This window comes from Phascolarctos cinereus, unplaced genomic scaffold (assembly GCF_003287225.1).
Source record: "Phascolarctos cinereus isolate Bilbo 61053 unplaced genomic scaffold, phaCin_HiC Scaffold_5;HRSCAF=322, whole genome shotgun sequence".
Lineage (NCBI taxonomy): Eukaryota > Metazoa > Chordata > Mammalia > Diprotodontia > Phascolarctidae > Phascolarctos > Phascolarctos cinereus.
In genome coordinates this window covers 286,465,488-286,485,489 of record NW_027555958.1, presented here as the reverse complement: position 1 = coordinate 286,485,489, position 20,002 = coordinate 286,465,488, and positions in this window count along the sequence as shown.

The window sequence follows — 20,002 nt, the reverse complement described above, 5'->3', positions numbered from 1 at the left end:
ATTTATCAGACCTGCTCTCTGTCAATCAAGGAGCCTCCTAAGGGTTGATGGATTTTCAGGGTTCCACTTTCCTGTTGGGTAAATGCTCTGACTGCTTCTCCCTTCTCTCAAGGGAGAATGCAGAGGGAAATGCTGCCCTAAGACACAACCACTGAGCCCTTCCCTCAAGATAAAAGAACCACTCAACCTGACAGCCATTTGACCCTCAAAGGTTGTAAAACCCCATCCCTTCTATTAAAGCTATGAAAAGATGCTGTGAATTAGACACACCCAGCTTCCTTGATTGGTTTCAAGTTGTAAATTCCTAGAAAGACCAGTCTTGGGCAAGTCTTTTTGTCAGGCACTTCATTAGACCCTTAATAGACTTTACTCTTTTGATGATCACAGGATGATAGATTTAAAGCTAGAAGAGACCTCAGAGGTCATCTTGTCTAAATGATGTATTTTATAGTGAGAACACTGAGGCTTTTAAAAAGGAAATGACTTGTCTAAGGTCATCCCATCAGGCTCCCTTTCCAGAAGCTTTTTTTTGGGGGGGATTAGGCAGTGGGGTTAAGTGCCTTGCCAAGGGTCACACAGCTAGTAAGTGTTATGTGTCTGAAGCTGGATTTGAACTCAGGTCCTCCTGAATCCAGGGTTTGTGCTCTATCCACTGTGCTACCTAGTGGCCCCAAAAGTGGCACTTCTTAAACTGTGCCACCTAGCTGCCCCCAGGCTCTCTTTCCAGTCATCATTGCCTCCTTCCCATACACAAACCCCAGGCCCAGCTCTCCCCTTGCATCTGTCCCCACCTAGAATCTCTGACTTTCTTAGGTCACCTTTCTACCCCAAGATTGTAGGGCTAGATTGGCCTAAGTGATCTCTAAAGGTACCAGGTCCCTTATAGGTCCAAAACTTACGATCCTATGAAGGGTGCTTCTGTGTGGAATCTGGGAGAGGGATCTCTGGTCTTTTACCAAGGCTGGCAGTGAGACCATGCCCAAACTTGCTTCATTGTCCCTGTCAGTGATACCCTTGCCATACATGTGGTGGGGGCAGTACTCAGGAGGCTCCTTGGAGTCCAGGATTCTAACAATTATAGCTCCAAGTTTTTAGCTCCTGACTTTTGCTGTTTCATTTTGGAGAAAGCACCCAACCTCTGTAGACCCCCATTTCCGTGTTTGTACAATAAGAGAGGAATGGAAGCAGTTAACTCAGAAGCTCCAATATTGACCCTAACCATCGATAACTTCATTACTTATGAACCAGCTAGGGCTGTGAGGAAATAAAGGTCTCTCCATCTGTCGGGGAACCAAATACATGAACCTACCCACGCGTTAGTCACTAACCTTGCTCCTCAATGGGGGCCCATGTCAGACCAATGAGTTTCACTGTGCCGGGAGCTGAGACTGGAGAATTTGTGACTGCCAAAGGTCCAAGGCTTGGGAAGTCCTTTTCCCTGAGATATTGAAGTGTTGAATCCTCCAGGGGAGCAATGCCTGTCCAGGCACAGCTGGGGAGTTCAGGATTGCCTGGCACTGCCAACTCTTCCGTGGACAAGATCTGACCTGGGCTCTGCCAGGCCTCCTTGATGCTCAATCTCATCCTCAGCCCCAGCCCCGCCCTTTGTGAATAATGTCAGCTGCTTATAGGGTAGCTGGGGCCTGGCTTGGTTCCTTAATGATTTTCTGGATGGCATCGGAGTGGGGAAGGGGTTAAAGCATGCGCTCAAGGTTGGGTACAGGGGAAAATTTTAAAGTAGGTATAAAAGTGTCTACCACCCAGCAGCCATCTTATTTCACTTGATTGGTTTTAGAGGGGTCACTGAGCCCCCTCCTTCTCTTCACAAGCTTCTGAGTCGCTCAATTCACTAAACTCCTTCAAACCACCCTCTTCCCAACCCTCTCATTTGCACATTCCCATCCATGTGTCTCCCTCTGCTTCAGTGTCTCATCTTTCAACAACACTATCCATTCTGTAATCTCTGCAGTCTTCTGCATACCTACTCAATCCCCCTGCCTCCTTCCTCATCCCTTCCTATCCTCATCCCTTTACATTCTCCCTCATCCCATCTCCCTGCATTCTCACTCATTTCATTGTATCTTTTTCCAGCCCCTTTTATTCTCCTCAATCCCCTTGGATCCTCTGCCTGTCTCTGTCTGTCTGTCTCTCTCCCTTTCCCTCCTTCCCCTCAACATCCTGTATTCTTCCTTAGTTCCTTGTAGCCTCTTCCAGGTTCTAATATCTCGTCCCAGTCCCCTGAAACCTATCATGATCTATCCTCTTAGCGTCTCTTCAAGCCTTCTGTATCTTCCTCCAGTTTCCTATATACTCCTTTGTCCCCCATATTGCTTCCCCAGCCTCCTATAGCCTTCCCTTAGATCCTCCCCCAGGTTCTCTTCTATCTTCCTTTAGCTCTTCCCTCCACCCTCTGTATCCTCTCCCAGCCCCTTACCCTCCTTCAAAGCCCCTGTATTTTCCTTTATCCTCTCGGATCCTCTCCTAGGTCCCTCTATCTTTTTATCTCACCTTTCTGCCCTTCCCTAGCTCCCACTATTCTCCTCCAGCTCCCTCTAGTCTCCCCCAGGCTCTTGTATCCCTTTTCATCTCTGAGAGGCGCTATGGAGCAATGGCTAGAGAGAGAACTGGACTCAAAGCCAGAAAGAGTTGGTTCAAATCCTGCTCCTCAATCATACATGTGTGACCCTGGATTGGATACAATTTGCTGAGAAGATGCTAACCTGCACTGGTAGAGGAAGTTTCCTCACCTGGGAGTTTCCTATACGAATGAAATCACAGGTGTAGTCCTTGTCCCTATCCTAAGGATCTCCCCAAAGTGCTGACTGAGCTCCCTCCACTTCTTCAAATAACAACAATTAACTCCAATGAACTTCAACAAATAAAGATCAGAATCAGCATCAGGGAGGAGACCTCTTGCTTGCTGGAATGTAGGGGGGGGGCTCCAAGTGAGAGACTTTGCAATAATGTCAGGAGAAAAACACACTCGGCTTTGCCTGCTGTCCTGGATCATTCTCCTCACACTCCTCTCATATTCATCTGACCATAAATGCCAATGATCTGAGGTGGGAATGGGGGCTTGGGAGCTAGCCCTAGAGGCAGAGCACCCACATGTTGGGCTCTGCCTAAGAAAGTCTGCTTTTCTTGTGCTTATGCCGCTGTGGAAATGACCATGCCCCACCCCAATTTTAGTCAAGTGTGTAAATTTATAAGAAAAGCAAGTATATATAATATATAGTATGGTAGATATATATAATAATAGCATAGTATATAATATAGTAATATAGTATATATAATATAGTATATAATATAATGTAGTATATATAATAGTATATAATATAGTAATAGTATAGCATAGTATAGTAATATAATATATAGTATAGCATAGTAAGTTTGTAAGTATACTAAGTCTATACAATATAGTAAGTTTCTAAGTATAGTAAGTATGCATAATATATAACAGTATAGTAAGTATATATGTGTAATATATATCAGTTGGTAAATTTGTAAGTATTGTAAGTATATATCCTATATAACAGTATATAAGTTTGTAAGTACATGTAATATATAACAATATAATAAGCATATATAACAATATAGTAAGTATTTATGTAATATATAACAGTATGGTAAGTTTGGAGTATAGTAAGTATATATAATATATGACAGTATAGCATGTATAATATAATACATAATAGTATAGTAAGTTTGTAAGTATATAAGTATTTATAATATATAACAGTATAGTAAATTTACAAGTATAGTTAGTAGATATAAAATATAATAGTAAAGTAAGTATGTATATGTAATCTATAATAGTATAGTAAGTTTATAAGTAGCCAGTATAAAGTATCAATTGCAAGAAGTAAGATTGCAAAGGGGAATCCAGAAGTCATATACAAACTGTCCCAAAGATCAAAGGGGCATAATTTATAAATTGCATCATATATTAACCAAAAATTACATCCTGCTAATATATGCTGAACCAGGGGAAGTCATTTCTGTCAGGGCCTTTTGGTCTTATGATGTGTAAATCTCAGACTAGTTCAAAAAGACCAGAGAACACCAAATGGTGCTGATAACTTTGAGATGATATGGACATGTTAACTTTAAAGTTTGTCAGCTTTGAAATGATTTGGATATATTAATAAACTAAACCCAAGGTGGCAGAGCTAAGGATTAGTCTGTTTCACTCCCAAACCCTATAAAATGAGACCTCAAACTTCTGCCCCCTTCTAGTGTTATTCCATCTCCGTTGGGTCCATGCTGCCAAATGCTTCCAACTCTAATTCGTGGTTACATGAGTGATTATCTGTTCCTCTTCCACTCCATACACTCCCTTCCCCATCCTCTTCCCCACACTGCCTGCCTTCTTTCACTACCCTATCTCCTGGCCCCAAACGTCTGCCTCTGTACCCTTTTCACTGTTTGTCTCTGTAATTCATGTGCCTTTTCACCTTTACAGCCTCTGTGCCTTATTCAAGTGTGACTGTCACTTCACTTCCTGCTGCTATCATGCTCTTTCTTGGCAAGTACCCAAAGAACCAGGCATGCCTGCCCCCATTTCATAATTTCATAAATTAATGATCAATTCACCCTGGCCCCCTTATTGCTCCATTGATCTACTATTACCCTCCCCAAGTGTGTACTTCATTCACAACTGAACATGCTACACGTGAGAAGATGCTTCATGGTGACACCAATGCGGTGGCATTGGCGGATCTGAGCATGCGAAAGGTACCAAGCTTGAGATGATATGTCGACATGATTATTATGGAAAGAAGAAAGGAGGGAAGGAAGGTAGGAAGGAAAACAAGCATTTATTAAGTGCATACTATGAGCCAGGCACTGTTCTAGGAGCTTTACAAATGTTATCTCATTTGATCCTCATAACAACCCTGCAAGGTAGGAGCTATTATTATTCTCCATTTTGCAGATGAGGAAACTGAGACTGAGAGAAATTAAATGACTTAGCCCAGGGTTAAACAGCTAGTAAGTGCCTGAGGTTGGATTTGAACTCAGGTCTTTCTGACTCTAGGTATTGAGCTCTATCCATTGAGGTACCTAGCTACAAAGCACTGTACTAAGTACTGAGGATACAAATGGAAAAGCAAGAGAGCCCCTGCCCCCTGTGATGGACTTGAGGGACTCGGCATATGGAAACTGCCTAAGCCAGAATCAACATGTCTAGATGTTAAATGAATGAATGAACAAATGAATAAAACATTTATTAAGTACTTACTATGTACAAAGCATACTTGGCACTGAGAATACAAGCAGAAAATTAAGACAATCCTTGCTCTTCTTCTGTTCCTTTATATTTCTACAATACTCATCCTCACTCTACTTGGTGGCATTGAGTGGGTACCCCAATGGCTTTTCCCAAGACTCCCAGCTGGCATCTCTGGCTAAAATCAATGAGTCTTCTTGGGAAAGGAACACGTATATTCTGCCTTTCCCTACCACCTTCAAAGAGGCATCTTACGGAGCATGTTGGGAGTCCAGACTTCTGGGTCCCACTCCCAGCGCAGGTGGCTTGAAGCCTATCTACAGCTCGGGTCCTATGGGCCCTGTTATTAAGAGGTAGGGTGTGTGAAGAGTCTTAGGGATGGGTCCCCTGTGCGTCAAACTGTGTACAAGGTGATCTTGTGTGCCACCCAGGCAGTGCTCTTTTTTGCTAAGATAGGATACCTAGTATGTGGTGCAATGGGAGAATTTTTGTATATGGAATGAAGAGACCTAAGTTTCAATTCCAGACCCAAAATTTATCAGCTGAGTCTCTATGAGAAAGTCACTTAAGCTCTACATACCTCAGTTTCCTCGTTTGTAGAATGAGGATAATAATACTTGTACTACTTACCTCATAGTTCTTGTGATAAAAGTGCTTTGTAAACTTTAAAGTGCTATAAAAATGTGAGTTATTGTTTCCTGGAGCAAAGCACTTGTCTGTAGTTCACCACATTAATAAAAACATGGAGGATGCTGTACTTAGGACAGAGAAACACCTTATCATATTTGTCTTCACACACTTGCATAATGTCATAGAGACCTTGGCCTGGTTGCCTTATGATAGGGGTTAAAAGTCATTATAGACTCTAGGAGTTGCAGTTTTCCCAACCCATAAAGAGGCAAAGTTATCAAAGGTTTGGAACTGGAGGGCAGAAATTTTATGCTATACTGGCAGTTTTGAAATCTCTTTTTGAGTTATATAAAAGTGAGTCAGAGGGAGAATCAGCAATGGGAATGGAGGCAGGGGGTGGTGAGCACTGAACGGAATCTGAAATGAATGACACTTTCCAGGAGACTGACTCTAGTCTTCTTTCATTTGGAGTCTTTTTATTTCCCTAGCTCATTGATCAGCTTCTAAACAGAACTCAACAGGCAATGAAAGACACATGCTTATTTGGAGAAGCTGCTGGAACAATGGTGAATCTAGCCTCTCTCTGTTTCCCTCTTTTTTTCTTTTATTTGTTTCATAGACAACCATGAGGCACTGTTTACCACTCACTGTTTATTTGCTCTTTTAAATTTGCTTACTGGTTATTGGTATTTTAATGATGGTTTTTCTAGGTAAAGATAATTTTTATTGCTACTGAATTATTGTCTTTACTGTAGAGATCATGGATAAGGGGGAAAACTAGGGGATAATTGGCTATACCAAATTTAACTGTTTGAAACATCTCATTTCCAGGTTGGCAAATCAAAGGACTGCCTGAGGTCTCAGGGCTTTACTGATTTTTTTTTAAGTAATCTGTGTATTTAAGCTTTAACATTTTCTGAGAAAAAAAGCCATGTGGAACTTGGACCCTGGCCCCAGACTAAAATCCTCATAAGCTAATCTCTCTGTCTCCCAACTGACAGGTCACTTTGAAAAGGGGTTATGAGGCCTTTCTCCACTCCCCACAACAGAGAGAAAAGGAGAATGACACGTCATGAACAGAGCTAAACCCAGTGGGTGGAAACAGGTACTGTTGGGAAGAGTCAGTTCTGCCCACTTTCCTGAAAAGAGAGGAAGAAAAAAAAATACTCAGCCAAACTGCTCTCCAAAGTGACATCTGTTTGGTTTCACCTGAAACTGTGAAGAAGTAAATTGGTAGAAATCCCAGCTGGGCACTGAATCTAATTCTAGGACTAGATGACAGGTGGTGCAAAAGAACCCTCTAGAGTTGATATATACTTTTAGTATCATGATTATCTTTGAGGGCAGCTTGGTGATGCAGTGGATAGAACACTGGACCTGGAATCAGGAATCCTTTTCCTGAGTTCAAATCCAGCCTCAGGTACTTACTAGCTACGTGACCCTGGGCAAGTCACTTAACCCTGTTTGTCTCAGTTTCCTCATCTGTTAAATGAGCTGGAAAAGGAAATGGCAAACCACTCCAGTATCTCTGCCAAGAAAATCCCAAATGGAGTCACAGAGAGTCGGACATGACAGAAATGACTGAGCAGCAACAACTATATACTCTGAGGCCTACAGCAGAGCTAATTTCTTCACCTTGATGCTATCCTGCCTACCTCCGACTCAATACCATTCAAGCTACTAACACTATGTTGTATGGAGCAATGATATCAAACTTACACAGAGACAGGGGCCATTAAACCAACTGTAAGGATCTCCTTGGGCTGCACATCGACTCAGTTTTAAATGCAATATTATCCATGTTTTATTGTATCATTTATTTTGTTAAATATTTCCCAATTACATTTTAATCTGGTTTGTGCTGCACTCAGAAATGTTGTGGCTGCATGGTAGGAGACTTAGGGCTAGAGGTCCAGAGTTCAAATCTTAGCCCTACTGTGTGCTGCCTGAGGGACTCTAGACTAAATCGCTTGGCTTCTCTGGGCTTTCTCATCTATCAAATGAAGGAATAGAAATTAATGGTAACCAAGGTCCCTTCTAGCTCTAAATCCTATAATTGAGTCCCTAGGGGACTCATCCTGGGATAAAGTCATAGAAGGTTCAGATGAGAAGGAACTTTTAAGATCATCTAATTGAAACCCTTCCTTTTACATTTGAGGAAACTGAGGCCCAGTGAGATTAAATTATTCATTTAAGGACATAAAACCAATCAGTGATAGAGCTAAGATGAAAACTTTAGCCTCTTGATTTTCCAACCACCATGGCCATCAATGGGGTATTGTGTAGAGGGGGATTGATTTGGTGTCAGAGGACCTGGGACCTGCATTTGAGTCCCACATTTGTTGTTCTCTCTGTGACCTTGGTTAAACATTTGTCCCTCAGTGATTTAATTTTCTGAGCTGTAAAATGAGTGGGCTGGATTAGATGACCTCTGAGGGCCATCAGATTATATATCTAGAGTTAGATGGGAATCAAAGACCATCTAGTCCATCATCTTCAATTTACAGATGAGGAAACTGAGGTCCAGGATCGCTTCCAAATCTAAATCCCTTGATCCTAAATCTCAGAAAGGCAATAGAATGCCATGTAGGAGGTATGTGTGCTTTGGGAGATGGGTAGTTCTGCAGACTATCCCATGATGGTGGTGGGCTAGTACAGTAATGGGCTAGATTATATGTTTTTTATCATTCATTGGCAGAATCTACCTCCTTCCTCCTACTCATTAGATTTAGACTTGGAAGGGACCTTAAAGGTCAATTAATCCAGTCTCATTTTACAGAGAAACAAACTGAGGCTCAGAGAGATTTTGGAGAAGTGACTTGTCCAAGGTCATACAGGTAGTGACAAAACGACGTTTAGAAAGCAGGTCCTGCGACTTCAAATCCAGCAATCTTTCTACATCATCACAAATCAGAACCATGGATGGAATGTAACTTAGGGATAGCATTGTACCCTGGTGGAACAGTACAGAACAACGGTTCTCAAGCCTTTTTTTTAAAATTATATTACCCTTTTATCCTCTTAAAAATTATTGAGGACTTCTCCTTCCCACACTGCAAAGAGCTTTTATCAGTTATATCTATTCATATTTACTGTATTAGAAATTAAAATATTATTCTAGTACTATCATGAAAACAATTTTAACTTGTAGACCCCCTGAAAGGGTCTCAAGGACCCATGAGGGTGGGGTCCCTCCGCCACACTTTGAAAACTAGTGGTAGAGACTGATAGATAAAAGACCTGCTCGTCAGGCACGCCATGGCTGCGTCCATTGCTCAGACTGATTGGTAAAGGACTACTATTGCTATTTTTTCTAATACTTTAAGACCTAGGTGATGTGTTGATATAATTTAGCTCTCCAAAAAGGGTGAGATCGAGCATGCCGACATCTTTCAGTCAGGACTCCTCGCCTTTCTATGTGATATCTTCACAATTTGCTATTATTACAGGCAAATTCGATAAACTCATTAAATGAATCATAGAATTTCCTCTAAATTTTTCTGAAAATATGTATAAAACTATTCCCTGCCCCAAACTTGTTCTTTCAGAGGAATTTTGGCAAACCTTAGAATCTTCTTCTAGAAAATATTATATTTTGTTTTCCCCAATTGGACAAAAACTCCTTGAAGGCAAGGATGATTTGCAGTTCTGGTTTTGTCGTTGCAACCCTATTACCCGGTACAGCGCCAGACAAATAGCAAGCCCTTGTTAAATGCTGGTTGATTGACTAAGCAGCCAATCTCATGATTCTGAATTCTTAACCCCCTAACTCAACTCTAGTCTCCTGATGCCCTATTCCACCTTCGGTGCCCATGGCCTTCCTTGGGCAAATCAGTGACTGTCCCTGGGTCTCAGTTTCCTCATCCGTAAAATAAGGAGGTTGGCCTGGACAGCCTCTGAGGTCCCTCCCAGCTTTAGAAAGCTATGATCCCGTCATGATCCTATGGTTAATTTGGGCCTGCCTATTCTCCCTCCTTCCCAGGAGGCAGCTAGGTGGTGCCATCGTGGCAAAGAGCTGGGCCTGGAGTCAAAAAGTTGTTGTTCAGTCCTTGGCCAAGATCCTGGAGTGGTTTGCCATTTCCTTCTTCAGCTCATTTTACAGATGAGGAAATTAAGGCAAATAAGGTCAAGTGATTCACCCAGGATCACACAGCTAGTAAGTGTCTGAGGCTAGATTTCAATTCAACCTCCCCTGACTCCAGACTTGGCACTTTATCTACTGTACCACCTAGTTGCCACCTGAGTCAAGAAGACCTCTTAAGAAGTCACTTAATCTCTGTATTCCTCAGTTTCCTCAACTATAAAATGGGGATCGTAATAGAACCGAATGCACATGGTTGTTATGAGAATCAAATGAGATATTTTAAAAGTGCTTAGCATGGTACTTGGCATATAGCAAGTGCTTAATAAATGCTTATTCCCTTCCCTTCCCCCCATCCAGTTCCTTGTTTTGAAGATTAATTACTGAGTGTTTGAGGTTAAAAGGTATCCTCTGGAGCAGGTGGGGCAGATGGTTATTGCTGACCCTGTGGGACTCATCACCACATTAAAGCTCAGTTGCCTTTCTTATAAAATTAACTTGTAGGGAAGGGGTGACCATCAGCTAAGCAAAGCCAGGTCCAGACTAGGACCCTGTTCCAGAAACTGGCCTAAGGATGGAAGGCAGCCTCACTGCTTGGGAAGGAGAGGTTCAAAAAACCTGTTTCAAATCTTGTCATATGTTTCTCTTTTGAATCTGCCTCTGCCTCAGTCCAGAGCCATAACTAGGGCTAGGTAGTCTGAACTTTGTCCCAGATACTAACAAAGCCCAGACTCGTGACAGGGGTGGGAGGATGCTTCCTTCCCATAGCAGAGCCACCATCCCAGTGCCTCAAACCTTTTTATTTGTCCTGGTGTCAGGAAGGAGAGGGAAAGAATAGTCTGCCTGTTCTCCCTGACTCTGCTGTAGAAGCCCTCTTCTTTTAGAGGGTTTGACCAGGACAGGGCAAGGGATCAGAATTTTAGTCTGCCAGACATCAGAGAGGATGGGCCACCCTTTTGTTCTGCCATCACTGCCACCCTCACACTCCAGACTCCTTCTGTACCACTGCGTCTCACTTCATCGTTTTTGTCCCAAGTGAAAACATTCTTTGTTATGGCCCTGTTCCAATCTTACGTCAGATTTCTGCCCTGATCCCTATTTTTGTCTCATGTCTTGAAATCTATCCCTGTTTCTGCTTCAACCTTCCATCTTAGTTTTAAAAGCGTACAAGTTGTTGATTAGGAAATGAATGATGTTTTATGTGTTATTTTGCAAATGGGATGTGTAGGTTTCATTGTTGGCACGTTTGGAGCAGCCTGGGCACTTCTCCCAAGAGGCCAGGGCACTAGGAAAAGTGTCCAGAGATAAGGCTGCTGCTACTCCTGTCTTCTTAGCACTTGAGGTGCAAACATGTTTCCTCATGTTCTAGTTTTATATTCTATTACCTTCTAGTGTGGTTTCCAAATCTGGGGAAATTTTCTAGAAATCTCCCCCCACTTCCCCCAGCTCCAGGTTATTATTGGGTTATTACTGGTTATTATTAGCTAGTTGAGCTTGGGAAAGTGACTTAATTTCCCACTGTGACTATAGCAAGGATATTTTAGTTTCCTTAGCCACCTGGGCTACTAAGATAAAATCTGTCTTCTAAGATAGAATAATCTTCCAATTATCATTCCAACAGAATGTAAGCTTCTAGAAAGTAGTGACTGTTGGATTGTTTCCCCTGTGCCTGACACCCTATCTTTCACGAAGAAAATACTTAATAATATTTTTTGAATGTAATTGCATTTCCCCTCCACCTTTCCCCTTTCTCTTTTCTTCCTCTGCCTTCCTCCTTCTTTCTTTTTTCTTCCCAAGGCAACAGGTGAGGTCATATTCATAGCTTGCACAAAGTACAGACTTGTTATTGAGGTGAAGCAATGTAGAGGTATTTTTTTAAATAGTATTTTATTTTTTTCCAATTACATGTGAAGATAGTTTTCAACATTCATTTTTGTATGATTTTGAGTTCTAAATTTTTCTCCCTTCCTCTCTTCCCTCCCTCCTCCCCCCTCCCCAAGACAGCAAGCAATCTGAAATAGGTTATACAGGTACAATCATGTTAAACATATTTCCACATTAGTCATGTTTAAAAGAAGAATCAGAACAAAAGGGAAAAACTATGAGAAAGAAAAAAACCAAAAAAAGGGAAAATAATGGCTCTGCATTCACATTCTATAGTTCTTTTTCTGGATGTGGTTAGCATTTTCCATCACGAATCTTTTGGAATTGTCTTGATCATTGCATTGCTGAGAAGAGCTAAGTCTCTCATAGTTGATCATCGAACAATGTTGCTTTTACTGTATACAATGTTTTCCTGATTCTGCTCACTTCACTCAGCATCAGTTCATGCAAATCTTTCCATGTTTTTCTGAAATCTGCCTGCTCATCATTTCTTACAGAATAATAGTATCCCATTACATTCATTTACCACAACTTGTTCAGCCATTCCCCAATTGATGGACATCCCCTTAATTTCCAGTTCTTGGCCACCACAAAAAGAGTTGCCATAAATATTTTTGTACAAAAGGGTCCTTTTCCCTTTTTTATGATCTCCTTGGGATACAGACTTAATAGTGATATTGCTGGATCAAAAGGTAGATCCACTTTTAAAGCCTTTGAGTATAGTTCCAAATTATTCTCTGCAATGGTTGGATCAGTTCACAATTCCACCAACAATGCATTAGTGTTCCAATTTTCCCACATCTTCTCCAACATTTATCATTTTCCTATTTTGTCATGTTAGCCAATCTGATAGGTGTGATGTGGTACCTCAGAGTTGTTTTGATTTTCATTTCTCTAATCAGTAGTGATTTAGAGCATTTTTTCCATATGACTACAGATAGCTTTAATTTCTTCATCTGAAAACTACCTGTTCATGTCCTTTGACCATGTATAATTGGGGAATGACTTGTATTCTTATAAATTTGATTCAGTTCTCTATGCAATATAGAGGTCTTGACTCAACAAATAATAATAAGAATAAAATAGCTAGCATTTATTTAGCACTACAACATTTGCAAAGTGCTCTACAAATATCTCATTTGGTCCTCACAACAACATCAATAGGTGCTATCATTATCTCTGTTTTACAGATGAGCAAAGCAGAATGTAGTCAAGTGACTTGCCTAAGGTCAATACAGTTAGTAAGAGTCTGAGACTAGATTTGACCTCAGGTCTTTCTGATTCCAGGTCAAGGAAGGAGGGAAGGGAAGGAAGGAAGAGGGGAAAGAGAAAGAGAGCAAGGAAGGAAGGAAGGAAGGAAGGGAGGGAGGGAGGGAGGGAAAAGGGAGGAAAGAAACAAGAAGTAAGTGTCCACCATGTGCCAGGCACTGAGTTAAGTGCTTTACAGATATTAACTTACTGGCAGAGGAGGTTTCACACCAGAAACTCCTGTGACTGGTAGAACCAGGTCCAGTCAAAAACCCTAAACATTTCCATTTTATTCTAAGGCTGCATCACCCTTTACCCATATTATCTCAGTGGATCTCAAAAACCCTCACAAAGTATGTGACTCAGTACAAATCTTGTGACAGACATGTTATAAAATGATGATTAATCACTGAAGGCAGGTGCATTGTGTAACAAGCACCTACTACATTAAATTATTGCATCAGTATTCATTGAAATTGTGTCATACCTTGTAATTTAATAAAAGTTATTTCAGCTAATGGGGGAAGGGAATAAGCATTTATATAAAATCTACTTCTCATCTAATATCCTCACAACAATACTGGGAGGTAGGTTCTATTATTACCCACATTTTACATTTGAGGAAACTAAGGCAGACAGAAGGTAAATGACTTGCCCAGGATCACACAGCTGGTAAATATCTGAGGCTGGATTTGAACTCAGATCTATCCTGACTCCTGGCTGGAGTTCCATCCACTTGCACCACCCAGCTGCCCTGGCTATGTACTGAGTAAAGAGCAAATTTAGAAACAAGTTGCAGCTATATGGCTTGGAACTCAGGAGCTGAGCAAGTTCTCAATTCTAGCTTCTAATACAGGGATTTCAGTTCTAGCTTCCAGCTTAATCTGAAACCTGCAGAGAAATAACAAGAGTAGGAACATTCAGATGAAAGGAGAGACTGAAGAACTGTCATTAAATCAGCAGAGTTTCTTAGGTGGCTGATAGTGGCTGAGTCCAGCAGCAGTCTAGTGAAACTCCAAATGGAACAAGCCTATAGGGCTATTTGCTCAGACCCAAATCCATATCAGAAACTTGTGGAGCTCAGATTAGAGGGGCATCGATCAGATGTTGTACTGGATCAGACCACTCTGGGAGTGCTGAAAGCCTCTAGGCTCCCAGCCTGAGCTGTCCCTGAGATCTTGGAATATCCTAACACTCAATGCTCCAAGAAGACAGCAACAGGTGAGACATTCCCTTCAGAAGTGCCCAGAGCCTGCTTTTAGCACAAATTCTGAAGTCAGGAAATAAGCCTACCACAAAGAGCTATTATGATATTAGAGATGCTCATGACACGAACACAGAAGAATTGAATGAATACAGAACATCTAGAAGTAGAGATTCCAAGAAAAACATGGCTTGGGCACAAATTCAACTAGAATTCCTAGAAGAGATGAAGCAAAAGTTTTTTTAAAAAAGGAGAAACATCAAAAATGGTTTTGTAAGTGAAATTAGAGCACTATTGGGAAAAATAGAAAAGAAATGAGAGTTATGGGGAAAAAAGAATTGGAAAGGGAATTAACAGTTGGGCACATGAAGTTCAAAACCTTGTCTAAGCAATAAATTTCCTGAAAATCATAATGAACCAAAGAAAAGCTAATAATTCCTTGGGGGCAATGAGAAATATCAAAATCCGAAGGCTGAGAAATAGATGAAAATATAAGATATCTCAAGGCAAAAACATCTGATCTAAAAAATAGAGCAAGGAGAAAAAAATTAAGACTCACTGGACTACCTGGAAGCCATGACCATAAAAAGAGCCTAGACCTGATATTTCAAGAAATAATAAAAACTAACTGACCAGATCTCTTAGAACCAAAGTACAAAATGGAAATAGAAAGAATCTATTGGTCACTTCCTGAAAGAAACCTCCAAATGAAAACTCCCAGGAACATTATAACCCAAATCTAGAGCTTCTAGGTCAAAGAAAATGTACTATAAGCAGCGAGAAGGAAAGAATTCAAGACTTAGCAACTACCACTATAAAGAAGTGGAGAGCTTGGAATATGGTATTCTAGAAAACAAAGAAGATAGCCTTAGCATAATTCTAAGGGGGGGAAATGGACCTTTAATGATAGAGGACCCCAAACTATTCATGATAAAAAGAGCAGAGTTGCATGAAAACATTGAGGTTCAAACAGAGAAATAAAAAGTTAACTATGAATAAATAATCATAAAGGACTAAACAAAAATAAATTGCTTACATTCTAAAATGGAAGATGATTCATGTATCCTTTCTGACCTCTATCATTATCGGGTGTCAGACAAAGAATTTAATTAGACAGAAAACCTAGAAATGGTTCTTTTAAATCTTGATGATCCTAAAAGAACAATGAAAAGGAAAGGGAAGACGAATACATTAGTGGTTAGGAGGAAGGAAGAGGAAGGTGAGAGAAAATTATCTTGCATAATTGTGATGTACAAATAGACATCTATACAAATAAGGAGGAAGGGATGGAAGAAGTGATTGACACTTTGAACCTAATTCTCCTCTGAACTGGCCCAGGGAGAGAAGAATTCACACACACACAGAGTTAAGTATAGAAATATATCTATTTCATTCAACAGAGAAACAGGGTTGAAAAAGAAGGGAAAAGGGGGAACAAAAGGAAGGACAGGTTAAGGGAGGAACTAGTCCTAAGAAAATAAATTCAACCTCAGGATGTAAAAAAAAATGTTTATCTGTTCTTAGCAGCAATGAATTGGAAACTGAGGGGGTGCCTATCAATCAGGGAATATCTGAACAAGTGATGACATATAAATGTGAATATAATCATGATGTAAAAAATGAGGAAGGTATTGGTTTCAAAGAAACTTGTGAAGACTTTATAAACAGATGAAGTTCATACAAGTGGGTAGAACCAGAGGAACAATTTATACAATGACAGCAATATTGTAAAGACAAATAACTTTGAAGGACTTAGGAACTCTGATCAGTGTAATGACCAACCAGGATTCCAGAAGACTCATGATGAAAGTTGCCATCCACCTCCTTATAGAGAGGTGAATAACTTAGTGTAGAATGAGATATATTTGTTTTTGGTGATAGCCAATGCAAGAGGTTTTTGTTTGTTTGTTTGTTTGTTTTTGGGGGTGAGGCAATCAGGGTTAAGTGACTTGCCCAGGGTCACACAGGTAGTAAGTGTCAAGTGGCTGAAGCCAGATTTGAACTCAGGCCCTCCTAACTCCAAGGCTGGAACTCTATCCACTGTGCCACCTAGCTGCCCCTCAAGAGTTTGTTTTGCTTAATTGTATATATTTATAACCGGGGTTTTCTTTTCTTTTCTTTTCTTTTCTTTTCTTTTCTTTTCTTTTCTTTTCTTTTCTTTTCTTTTCTTTTCTTTTCTTTTCTTTCCTTTTCTTTTTTTCAATTGGGAGAGGAGGGGAAAGAAGACAGACTTTTGCTGGAAAAAAAATGTACAGAAGTTAAGAGAAGGAAGTTCAAAAGTAGGTATAGACAAGCAGAACACTTGGAAATTGTGTAGAATTTATTGTGGATTTAAAAAAAGCACGAGGGGGCAGCTAGGTGGTGCAGTGGACAGAGCACTGGCCCTGAAGTCAGGAGGACCTGAGACTGACCACTTGACACTTACTAGCTGTGTGACCCTGGGCAAGTCACTTAACCCCAATTGCCTAAAAAGAAAAAAAAAGCACATGAAATGGAGACTCACAATTTTATATACAATCTTTTTGGCATTCTGCTGTATATGCAGAAATGCTCGTTTTCCCTGTTGTTTTAGCTTAAACATTTTTTTAATTTAAAAATAAATCATCTAGTGTATTCATAAATTTTACAGATGAGGAAACTGAGTCCCAGAGAAATTAAAATGACCTGCTCAAGGTCATTCAGCTAGTAAACCATTATTCCATTTAGTCCTCACAACAGCCCTGGGAAGTAGGTATATTTGATCCTCCCAACTAAACTGTAAGTTCATCGAGGACATTTTTGCATCCTCAATGCCTGGCACTGTGACCTATATACAACAAAGACACAGTGAATGAGGATGATATGGTTGCAGTAGTCAGAGAATTATGGTGATGCTTTAGGTTATGAAGATGGTGTTGGTGGTGAGGGATTTGGTAGTTATGGTGATTAAAATGATGGTGGCTAGAGGTGGTGATGACGGAGGCCATGACATGGTGGTGATGATGGTACTGATGGTAAAAGGTGGTGTGGGCAAAAGGGAAGAACACCAGCTTTGAATGAAAGCATTTTTTTATTCTTATTAAATGCTTACTATGTGAAGATTGGCTAACATTACAGAAAAGGAAAAGAAAAAAAATGCTAGAGGGCATGTGGAAAAATAGGGACACTAATACAATGTTGGTCCAACCATTATGGAGAACAATTTGGAACTGTGCCCAAGAGCAATAAAATTGTATATATGCTTTGATCCAGCAATACCACTACTGGGTCTGTATTCCAAAGAGATCAAAGGAAAAGGAAAAAATATACAACTCTTTTTGTGATGGCAAAGAATTAGAAATCAGGGGAATGTCTATCAATGGAATGGCTGAACAAGTTGTGGTATATGATTGTGATGGAATACTATTGTGCTATAAGAAATGATGAGGAGGATGGTTGCAGAAAAACCTGGGAAGACTATACAAACTGATGCAAAGTCAAACAAACAGAACTGGGAGACCATTGTACACAGTAACATCAACATTTGTAATGATGATCAACTGTGAAAGACTTAGCTCCTCTAATCCACACAATGACCAGACCCAGAATGCTATTGTTGTTTGTCCTTCATTCTCAAAGAGGACCAACGATATCATGAGGGTAATGTCTTGACTTGAAGTGAATTGGATATAAGTGAGGGAGAGCTGCGCAAATCATCAACCTTATTCTCTCCTTCAGAATCATCAGAATCCACGGGCAAGGCAAAAGTCAAGACAACTGGTGATATCCCAGCAATGGAAAATACTGCTCATGTCTAGAAAGAGAACTGACGAACTCTGACTGCAGATTGAAGCATACTTTTTAAACCTTATTTTTCTTCTTTTTTTTTTTGCAACATGGCTAATATGGAAATACATTTCGCATGACCTCAAATGTATTATTGATATCATTATTGCTTCCCTTCTCAATGGATGGGGAAAGGGTGGGAGGAGAAAATCTGGAACTCAAAATGTAAAAAAAAGAGAATATTAAAAATAAAATAATACATTTTAAAATGCTTACTATGTGGCAAGCATTGCACTCAGCATGCAAAAGAAGAGACAGTACCTGTCCTCAAAGAGCTCACCTTCTCACAAGGCAGGACAGGAGCACAAAAGCAAAGGCAGGGACAGCTTTGAATGATGGCATTTATTGTTATTAATGTTTGGCAATATGGTAATACTTGCTTTATATGCTAAGAACTGGGCTAGGAGCTGGGATACAGATACAAAAGTAGAGGCAGCAACTGTTGCTTACATTCTAATATGAAAGGTTAATAATGCCCCCCCAAAAAAAGAAAAAGAAAAAAGAGTCAGTGGGCTGATAGACCAGCTTTGAATGAAAGCATTCATTATTATTAAATAGTTACTATGTTACAACAAGCACTGTGCCAAGAACTGGAGATAAAGATTCAAAAAGTTCAAAAGCAAAGAACCTTCCCCCTGGTGGGAGAGACAACACATATGGGGGGTGGTTGTTAGGGGAGTACTTTGATTTGGAAGTTACAAGGATGATGAGTGAATGAAGTCATATATTCACACATCCTACCCAGCACAGAGTTGATTCCAAAACTGGTAAGCCTACCCTTCTACCATTAGAGTGGTTGTTGAGAAATGATAAGGAAGTAATATAAAGCACGGCTAGACCCACCTAGATATCATGGCCTACTTGAGGCACCCACCAATCAGGATGGGGCCCCAGAGAGGGAGTTCTGAAACTGAAATGGTTAAGTCCACTAAGGAATAGTCACTGGTTGCGGGGTAGAGTGGCATGAAGCCTGGGACTTGCTTTCCAGTTTTGTTGAGGGTGGGCCTCAGGTACTTTATTTTATTTCATTTTGCTTTTAGCTAGCATTTACATAGGGTTTTAAGGTTTGCAAAACACTTTACAAATATTATCAAATTTGGCCTTCATAATAAGCCTGGGAGGTAAGTGTTTTCATTCTAAGTCTTGCCCAGGGTCACACAACTTGTAAGTATCAGAGGTCAGATGTGAACTCAAGTCTTCCTGACACCAAGTACAGTCATCTCTCCCTTTTCCCACCAAGCTGCCTCTGTACATTAGTATTGCTCATGTGTGCCACAGGGACTGTTCTGTCACAGAGAATTATTGCCATATATAATCAATTCACATGTCGTAGAACTTTCTCCTCCAGTCCTGTATATGGAATACATGTTGGTTGAGCAGTCTACTTAGGGATGCAGAAGACAAATACTGATGGGCACAGCTATTGTTTGGCCCCAAGTATTACGTATCTACACCACTGTGTCGACCTTCAGCTCTGGCTCTCCAGACTTTCTGCCTCCAGTTAGGGAGGAGTTGCTTTAGGCTTAGTTCCAGGATCCTGGTGTCTGCCCTGCCACTCAGGCTCCAGCAGCCTCTGTTCTAAGTCTGTGTTATCAAGTCCAAACATAGGGTACCTCACAACTCCATGACAGACTGAAACCTGAGCCTCCATCTGTCTTTCCTTTTTTTCTTTTTTTTTCTCCACGTACTAAAAATATTTTTATTCATGTTTGTGAAGATTGTTTATTGCTGAAAATGTATTAACAAGATTAACTATGCAGCAAAAATATGTATTATATCTAAATCCTATGGTTTAGAGTTGAAGGGACCTCAGTAATCATCTGGTTCAACTCTTTCCTTTTACAAAAGAGGAAACTGAGGCCCAAACAGATTAGCTGACTTGCCCAAGATCACAAAGAGAGTAAAACAGTAGTCTGTCTCTTTT